Source organism: Carlito syrichta, unplaced genomic scaffold (genome assembly GCF_000164805.1).
Source record: "Carlito syrichta isolate Samal-C Ts95f unplaced genomic scaffold, Tarsius_syrichta-2.0.1 Scaffold305707, whole genome shotgun sequence".
NCBI classification, from domain to species: domain Eukaryota; kingdom Metazoa; phylum Chordata; class Mammalia; order Primates; family Tarsiidae; genus Carlito; species Carlito syrichta.
This window is the reverse complement of record NW_007249803.1, coordinates 49,831-58,882: the sequence shown is the minus strand read 5'-3', so window position 1 is coordinate 58,882 and position 9,052 is coordinate 49,831. Positions and strand designations below refer to the sequence as shown.

At 36.7% G+C, this 9,052-nt stretch overlaps 1 pseudogene; it reads left to right on the top strand.

Annotated features, from left to right (window-relative positions):
• The first annotated feature begins 315 nt into the window (after window positions 1-315).
• LOC103264749 lies at window positions 316-1,512 on the top strand (annotated as a pseudogene).
• Window positions 1,513-9,052: the final 7,540 nt, after the last annotated feature.

Genomic DNA, 9,052 nt, shown 5'->3' with positions numbered 1-9,052 from the left:
GACCTCATCTCTACAATAAATCACAAAATCAGCCGGGCGTGGTAGCGCGTGCCTGTAGCTCCGGCTACTCAGAAGGCTGAGGCGGAAGGATCGCCGGAGCCCGGCAGGTCGAGGCTGCGGCGGCCGGGAGCGGCCACTGCACTCCAGTCTGGGTGACAGAGTGAGACTCCAACTCAAAAAAAAAAAGAAAGAAAGAAAAGAATACAGTCGGTAGACTGGTTAGCTGACTTAACTTGTCAGTCAGCGAGTGAGCCTACAGGTGAAAGAAAAGAATAACATCCCTGCATCAGTTTTTACTAGAGTCAATCACTTGCCATGCCTGGAACAGGGATTGTACCCAGATTGCCTTTAGCCCCAATAATCATGAAGTGCACATCTCTAAGAAGAATGGGAGCCAGTGGTTGAAAGCTCATGAACTCAAGGAACACAACGGGCACATCACAGGTGTTGATTGGGCTCCCAAGAGCGACTGCATTGTCACTTGTGGGGCAGACCGCAATGCCTATGTCTGGAGTCAGAAGGATGGTGTCTGAAAGCCAACCTTGGTGATCCTGAGAATTAATCGCGCAGCCACTTTAGTGAAGTGGTCCCCCCTAGAGGACAAATTTGCTGTGGGAAGTGGAGCACGACTCATTTCTGTTTGTTACTTCGAGTCTGAAAATGACTGGTGGGGAAGCAAGCACATAAAAAAGCCAATTCGATCCACAGTCTTCCGCTTGGATTGGCATCCCAACAATGTACCGCTGGCAGCAGGACCACGTGACTTCAAATGCCGAGTGTTTTCTGCCTACATTAAAGAAGTGGATGAGAAGCCAGCCAGCACACCATGGGACAGCAAGACACCTTTTGGTCAGCTGATGTCAGAGTTTGGTGGCAGTGGCACTGGTGGTTGGGTCCATGGGATCAGCTTCTCTGCCAGTAAGAGCTGCCTCGCCTGGGTCAGCCACGACAGCACTGTGTCTGTTGCTGATGCCTCAAAAAGTGCGTAGGTCTCGACTCTGAAGACAGAGTTCCTGCCACTCCTGAGTGTATCGTTTGTCTCGGAGAATAGTGTTGTAGCTACTGGACATAACTGCTGCCCAAAGTTCTTCAACTATGATGACCACGGCTGCTTGACCTTTGTCTCAAACTTAGACATTCCAAAGCAGAGCATCCGGCGCAACACGTCTGCCATGGAACACCTCCGCAACAAGGACAAGAGGGCCACGACTGAGGACCACAATACAGCCTTGGAGACGCTGCAACAGAATAGCATCACTCGAGTGTCTGCTTATGAGGTAGACAAGCAAGATTGTCGCAAATTTTGCCCTACTGGTATTGAGGGAGCCATGACAATTTGGGATTTCGAGACCCTGGAGTCTTCCATCCAGGGCCTCCAGATAATGTGAAGTTGAGTGAACTCCGCCATCCAGCATGACAAACTGGCTGACTGCAGCGCTGCCATTTGCACGATGGGGAGAACAGCCAGCCCGGAGGAAACACTGAAAACATATATATCGCACAAACGTTGTGTGGTTTTGTTTGAATATAAATTTGGTGAAAGTGTTGATTTTATAAAAGCAGCAGTGAAGTTTTTGTTTGTTTATTTGTTTGCTATTTCATTCCATTTTTGACCAAAGTTTCTCTTTAAGTAGCGTATTATGGAAAATTGTCACACTAACTTAAAAGAAAGAGTGAAGGAGATATGTAAATTGTCTGCTACAAAATTCAACAAAAATACCGAATGTGAAAAAAATAAAAATAAATCTTTTAACCACATATGCAATGTTTTCCTGGCAGTTTTTGAGGCATAAAAAAATTTATCAATGTCTCAAAATTAGGCTTCATTTCTGTATATTTTATTTAATGTGCAATTTGTTTTCATGAATTCATATAAACAAAATTTTTTTGTTTGGTATAAAGATCTAATTTTGAAAAAAAAATTGCCAACTCATTTCACCACCCTATTTATTGAGCATCTTTTTCTCCATTGATTTATAATGCTGCCTTCATAATTTACTAAATTCTGATATATTATAAAACATTTGGGGACTTATCTGTTTTGGTGCACTGATTTTTTATCAGTATATTTCTGTGACAATACAACATGCTTTACTTGTTCTAAGCTTCAAGTGCCTTTCAATGCCTGCTGGAGCTTGTCTACATTTTATTCCTTTTTAAAGGAGAACTTGGCATTCTTTCTAATTTGAGCTAATATATATACATATGCATATATATATTATTTATTCAATAAGCATTTTATTGAAGATATATATTGTAACCATACTTTATTTATTAAAAAGATTGAATTTAAATAGTTTAAGACCCTTTGAGTTGCCATTTTCAATTCTATTCCTCTGCCCTATACACCAGAGGCAATAACTATTGTGAGTTTGATATATGTTCATTTATTATACTTTAAAATTATTTGGCATACGTGTATATAAATTCATGAACTATAGTAGGCTCTTCAAAGAGTTTGTGGAAATGTATATTATGAAAAACCTATGCATAGATTTCAAAAATTTTTTACACCAAAATAAACTGATAATAACTTGTCATAAACTATCTCAATAGGATCTACTTTGAGGCGGTATGAAAAAATAAGATATCAGTTTGAAAAGAGACTCCATCAGAGCAAGATGAATTCTGCTACAATTGAAGAAAGAGCAAACATCCAATTTATTCTGAGGCTTAGGTAAAAGAGTGGTGAGTCATTGCTGTTTCATGAAAAGTTTATGAGGTCTACTCCCAAAGAAATAAGCAGTTTATAAATAAATAACTTGTTTTAAAAAGGGACAAGACAATATTGAAAATGAAGCCCATACTGGCAGACCATTTACATCAATTTGTGAGGAAAAATTCATCTTGTTCATGCCCTAATTGAAGAGGACCAATAATTGACATCAGAAACAATAGCCAATACTGTAGAAATCTCAATTGGTTCAGCTTACACAGTTCTGACTAGAAAATTATAGTTGAACAAAGTGTTCACTTTATGGGTGCCAAAACCATTGCACCCAAATCAACTACAAACAAGAGCAGAGCTTTCCATGAATATTTTAACAGGTGAGGTCATAATCCTGAAGCATTTCCTAGAAGAATTGTAACAGATTATAAAATATGACTTTACCAGTACTATTCTGAAGACAATGCACAATCAAAGCAATGGCTACCAGTCCAAAGCCAAAGCAGATTGGTCCAGAGCAAAGGTTATGGCAACAGTTTTCTGGGATGCTCAAGGCATTATGCTTGTTGACTTTCTAGAGGGCCAAATAATGATAACATCAGCTTTTTATAAGAGTGATCTTAGAAAGTTAGCCAAAACTTTAGCAGAAAAGTATTCAGGAAAATATGGTCAAGGATATAGTGAATGCTTTACTAGAGAGTCCTTTCCCATCACAGCAATTCTCTTGCTTATTTCTCTCATCAAACAAGGGCAATTTTGTGAGAGTTTTGATAAAAATCCATAGGAATACACCTTACAGTCCTGATAGTCTCCTTCTGACTTCTTGTTTTTTTCCTAATTTTAAAAAATATGTAAAGACACCCAATTTTCTTTAGTTAACAGTGTAAAAAAGACTGCATTGACACGGTTAGATTTCCAAAACCCTCAGTTCTTTAGAGATAGACTAAATGTCTGGTATCATTACTTACAAGAGAGTCTTGGATTTGATGGAGCTTATGATGAGAAATGAAGTTTCCATTTTAAAATTTTATCTTTTAATTAAATTTTTCTACAAACTTTTTGAGGTTTTATTATATATGGTAATTTTCAGTACATTAAAAATTTACCTAAATGATATCACACTGTATATCTTATTTTGTTTTTTATTTATTCCCTGTCTTTATATATATTTTTTAACATTCATTCATTGACATTGGATAGTTCTAGATCATCTTGAAAACTGTATAGCTTTCTGTTTTATACAACATTTTAAAATCTTTCTATTATTTGTATACACGTAAGGTGTTTCAATTTGGCTACAATTACAAACAACATTGGAATGAATGTCCACTTATAGGTTTCCTGTATTCATGCTCAGTATTTTTAGAATATGTGTGTGTGTATATACACATGTATATATGTCTAGAAGTAACTATTAAGCCATAAAATATGACATCAGTTTTATAGGTACTGCCAAGTTGATCGCCAGTGCAACTCTGCCAAATCTCTGGCAGGCTATCAGAGGACAATTACTCACACACTCATAAACATTCACCATTGTTAGACTAGATATTGGCAGTCTGATGTGTGAATATGCTTATTGGCTACTCATATTTTTAGTTCTGTAATTTTTTATACTTCTTGCCTACATTTATTTTGAGTTACTTGGTTTTACTCTTATTAACCTCTAAAGTTTCCTTAACTATTCTGGATAGTTTTCTGTTCTTATACACATTGCAAATTTTTCTACTGCTTTGTTGCTTTATGCACTTAGCTTTTTTAGAGAGGTGCTTTTTTATAATAAGACTTTTAATTTTGACACAGTCATTTTAATCTATTTATTCTTTTATGGTTAATGTTTAGTGTTTCAAGAAATTTATAACTACCAGAAATACTATACATAGTTTATTTTGTCCACTATAAGAATTTTTTGAAAAATTCTTTTTCATGCTATTTTTAAAATGCATCTAAAATTATTTTTTGTTTGATCTAATGTAGGACCTTTTTTTCCCCTAACAGCCACTGAGTAATCTATTCATCCCCCATTATCCTCAACGATTTGTGATGGCACACTATTACATACTACTTCTGATATATGTATATTTGTTTGTTCTTGAGTTCTCTGTTCTAGTCTGTTCTTCTATTATCTGTTTTTGCATCAGTTTCAAGCACTTTAAATTACTATGGCATTATAACAAGTCTTGGAATCTGGTAGGACAAAGTCCTTCTTCTGGTTATTCCTTTACAAAATTGTTTTTATCTAATTTATTCCTCATTTCATATGAAGTTTAAAATATGCCAGTCATATTTTGTAATGCATTGATTCCAAAGATTAATTGAAGATTAAAGGACACATTTAACATGTTAAGTCTTTACCTTAAGTAACAGAACATGTCTCCCATTTTATTCAAATTTTTCTGTCCTTCAGTAAAGTTCAGTATATTTCTTTATAAAGTTTCTAATTTTGATTAGATTTATTCCTAGTAACTTTATAATTTTTGAATAATGCCTTCTCTTTTATCACGTTATTGAATTTTTTATTATTCTTATTATTTATTTATAAATAACAACTTTCTACCTTCTTTAGATTCTTGGGTTTTCCATATCTGGCCTGTATTTATTTTGAGGAGTATACTGAACACACAAATCAGCTATGGCAGAGAGGAGCAAGACAGTCACTAAAATCACTTCCATATGATCTGAGTGGGATTATGACAATTTTCCTATGTTGAGTCACTAAGATTTTGAGGTTGTTTCAATAATAAATGATAACTGTCCTAACTAACATACTTGCCTTTGACAAACAACTTAAAAGAAACTACTTGTAAGCATTCAGATTTAAGCTTTGGTCATAATTGATTATCTAAGCCTGAAGAAGAGACATTAGACTGAATATTGAGCTTAAATCCAGACTTTTGGATGAGAACTGGATATGAGGGCAAGCTAAGAACAAGAGGGCATTCTCAACTGTCTGGTCTGGTGAATCATCACAGTCATGAGGGAAGGAGGATGTTCATCTCTGCAGTAGTACTACCTTCTAAGAACCCTGGAATCTGAAGGAAGATGGCATGGTCTCTGAACCATCACATTCCTCTATGCCAAGCAGGAAGAAAACCCTTAGTCTACATATTAATTTTTTTTCATTCAGAAAACACATACTGAGCACCTCTTCTATATTATACTTTCTATACATGTGCACACTACACACACATATGCTCATGCCAGAATCATATTCTTTCTCAGAGCTCCAGTTAATCTTTCTGAAATCCCAGGGAAGATATTCCCAGTGTATGGTTACCCCAAAATTGGTTTTCTAGATTCTAGTTGTATAATGAAGGACACATCAGGCCCCGGAGACATTCCTATCTATATCAGTGAATACCAAAACTAATTAGTACACAAGAGAGACATTTTCTTTAGGAAAATATCAGCCTATTAGTGTGGATAAGAATAATGTTCTTGGTCTATTATGTATGTAAATTCTAGTCACATAAGTTCAAGTTGCCCATGAAAGTTCTTAACCTATCATGGTCAAAATTGTTACAAGAAACATTAGGAGGACTGTTTCTCTCTATCTAAATTCTGCAAATGTAGGGTAGAAGAGAAATTCAGAATAGGATGCAACCTTAGCTAGGCAATGAAATCATGTCTCATGAGGGAAACATATGCTTTATTCATACTAATTAACCTGCCTTTGAAATTCTTGCATCACCATGTAGGGCCAAATGATTATTTTGTGTACCTCTAATATGAAAGATTGGCAGCAAAGCAGATTTTTTGGCCTACAGAGTATTCTGTTCAGTGCTTTAGAGGTCATCAGGGAGCACTCATTACACAGACAAGGTTGAATGGTGATATGTATGTTCCTCAGAGGTGAAAGGAAACAAATTATTCACCACTGGCAAAAATTTAAAGCACGCCTACTATGTGTACTACACTATTTACCTACTATGTGTATGTATTGTGCATCTGACTTGGGAAGTGATATAACAATGTGGAGAATAATATACATTACATTGCTCATACCTTTAACCGGTAATCCAAATTGACAGAATTTATCCTGAAGAAATGATCCAGAAGCAAAAAGTTACATACACAGCATCATAAATTTTAGTTAACTCATTTCTTTCATAAATTATAATAAAATCTCTGCTTCATGTCGGGTACTGTGCTAGGTACTAAGATTCAATAATGAACAATAAACTCAATGCTAATGGCTTCCATTCTAGAAATATGACGGTTATAGAAAGCTGGTGAGTGGATTGCCTGAGCCCGTGGGTTCGAGACCCGCCTGGGCAGCGAGACCTCATCTCTACAATAAATCAAAAAATCAGCTGGGCGTGGTAGCACATGCCTGTAATTCTGGCTACTCGGAAGGCTGAGGCGGAAGGATCGCCGGAGCCCAGCAGGTCGAGGCTGCGGTGGCCGGGAGCGGCCACTGCACTCCAGTTGGGCGACAGAGTGAGACTCCAACTCAAAAAATAAAAAATAAAAAAAAATAAAAGAAAGCTGGAAACTCTCCTGCTACAAAGCACCTAAAGACGCTATATATAAAAATTAAATGTTAAAAAGACCACTTAAATAAATGAGTGGTCTTGGCAAAAAATTCACAGGAAGAATAGAATCATAACTCAATGGAGATGAGCAAAACATTGAAGCTGTAGTTTGTCCAGGGCACGTCCTAACCCATGTGATTGGTTTATATTTTTGGTTTTAACAACCTCATCAGCAGGACAGATGACAAAGAATTAACCCAGTGAAGGACATTGAGTCAGACCAATACCCTCCTCCACGGATGAAATAAAAAACCACAAAAGATGCATAAAACAACCTAGTTTTTAAAACACACTCAAAACAGGTAGAAAGGAGACATACTTGTCAATTTTAGCACTAGTTTTAATGAAAGATGGAAAAAAAACTTTTGAGAATCTGTGACTGAAACTCAGTCCTTATGAGAGGCTGGAGACTGAATTCACAGATCTGGAGCCTGAAAAGCCATACCTACGATTTTTACTTTAAAATGGGCAAAGATAGTACTGTCCCTGGGTATCTGCTAGAAACAAATGCAAATATTCTCAGAGGAACTTTGAACTCATGAAATTCCTAAAGAATTCCTGTAAGTAGAGTTCCCAAATCATGAACTCACAATAATAACAATAACAACAACAATAATAAATCTTGTGCTAAAGGAAACAGGGGTTATATGAATGGAAGGCAATGGAGAAAATAAAATAAAACAGAACCAGGCAAATAAAAATGTAATTATCTGATATAGAACACAAAATAAAATTGTTAAACCTACTTACGCAAGGGGACCCAAGGAAAAACCAAAATTTATTTATAAGAAATTGTGCATTATTCTTTTTTTTTTTTTTTTTTTTTGAGTGGAAGTCTCACTCTGTCACCCAGACTGGAGTGCAGTGGCCGCTCCCGGCCACCGCAGCCTCGACCTGCTGGGCTCTGGCGATCCTTCCGCCTCAGCCTTCCAAGTAGCCGGAATTACAGGCATGCGCTACCACGCCCGGCTGATTTTTTGATTTATTGTAGAGATGAGGTCTCGCTGCCCAGGCGGGTCTCGAACCCGCGGGCTCAGGCAATCCACTCACCTCAGCCTCCCAAAGAAGCGCGATTACAGGCTGAGCCACCGAGCCAGGCTGCATTATTCTTATATATTTAAATTTCAGTCACCTTCAAAGTACTTTCCGTTTGATGTGATAATACAACTATTGAGATGCTTTTTCCACTGCTCAGAACAGTTTTGAACTTGTTGATTTTGATACCTTTTACTGCTTCTGCCGTTTTGTTGTTGTTTGTTTTCTCTCTTCCACATTGGCAAAATGCTTCACTTTGAGGCTTTTTTTCATCTGGGGAAACAACAAAAACAAGTTGCTTGGGGCTAGGTCAGGCAAATAGGGAAGCTAGGGCACTGCGCCATGCCATTTTTGGTCAAAAACTGTTGAACACTCAGTGCGGTGTGGGCAGGTAGTTGTCATGGTGGAAAAAACAGTTACCTGTTTGTCATCTTCCACAAATCATGATGCAACCTTCTCAAAACTTCCAGATTAAAAACTTTGGTTGGCAATTTGATCAAGAGGAACAAATTCTGAGTGTACTACAAGAGCCCACACTCCAAAAGATAATTCTGAATATTTGGGGGTTCCCTCTTTATATTAAAGAAAGAGCAAATGAAAAATCATGATTAAGAACTAACAGTTATTTTAGAATGACCAGGAAAATTCGGGGGGAAATAACTTTAAAAACTTTAGAAATAAATGTATAACAACTAACATGAAATGGTTAAACATCAGATTACACAAAGCTGAAAAGAAAAGCAACTGCAAATAGATGTAAAAAAGCTATATGAACTATAACAGAAACAAAGATACATAAACTAAAAAAAATTTA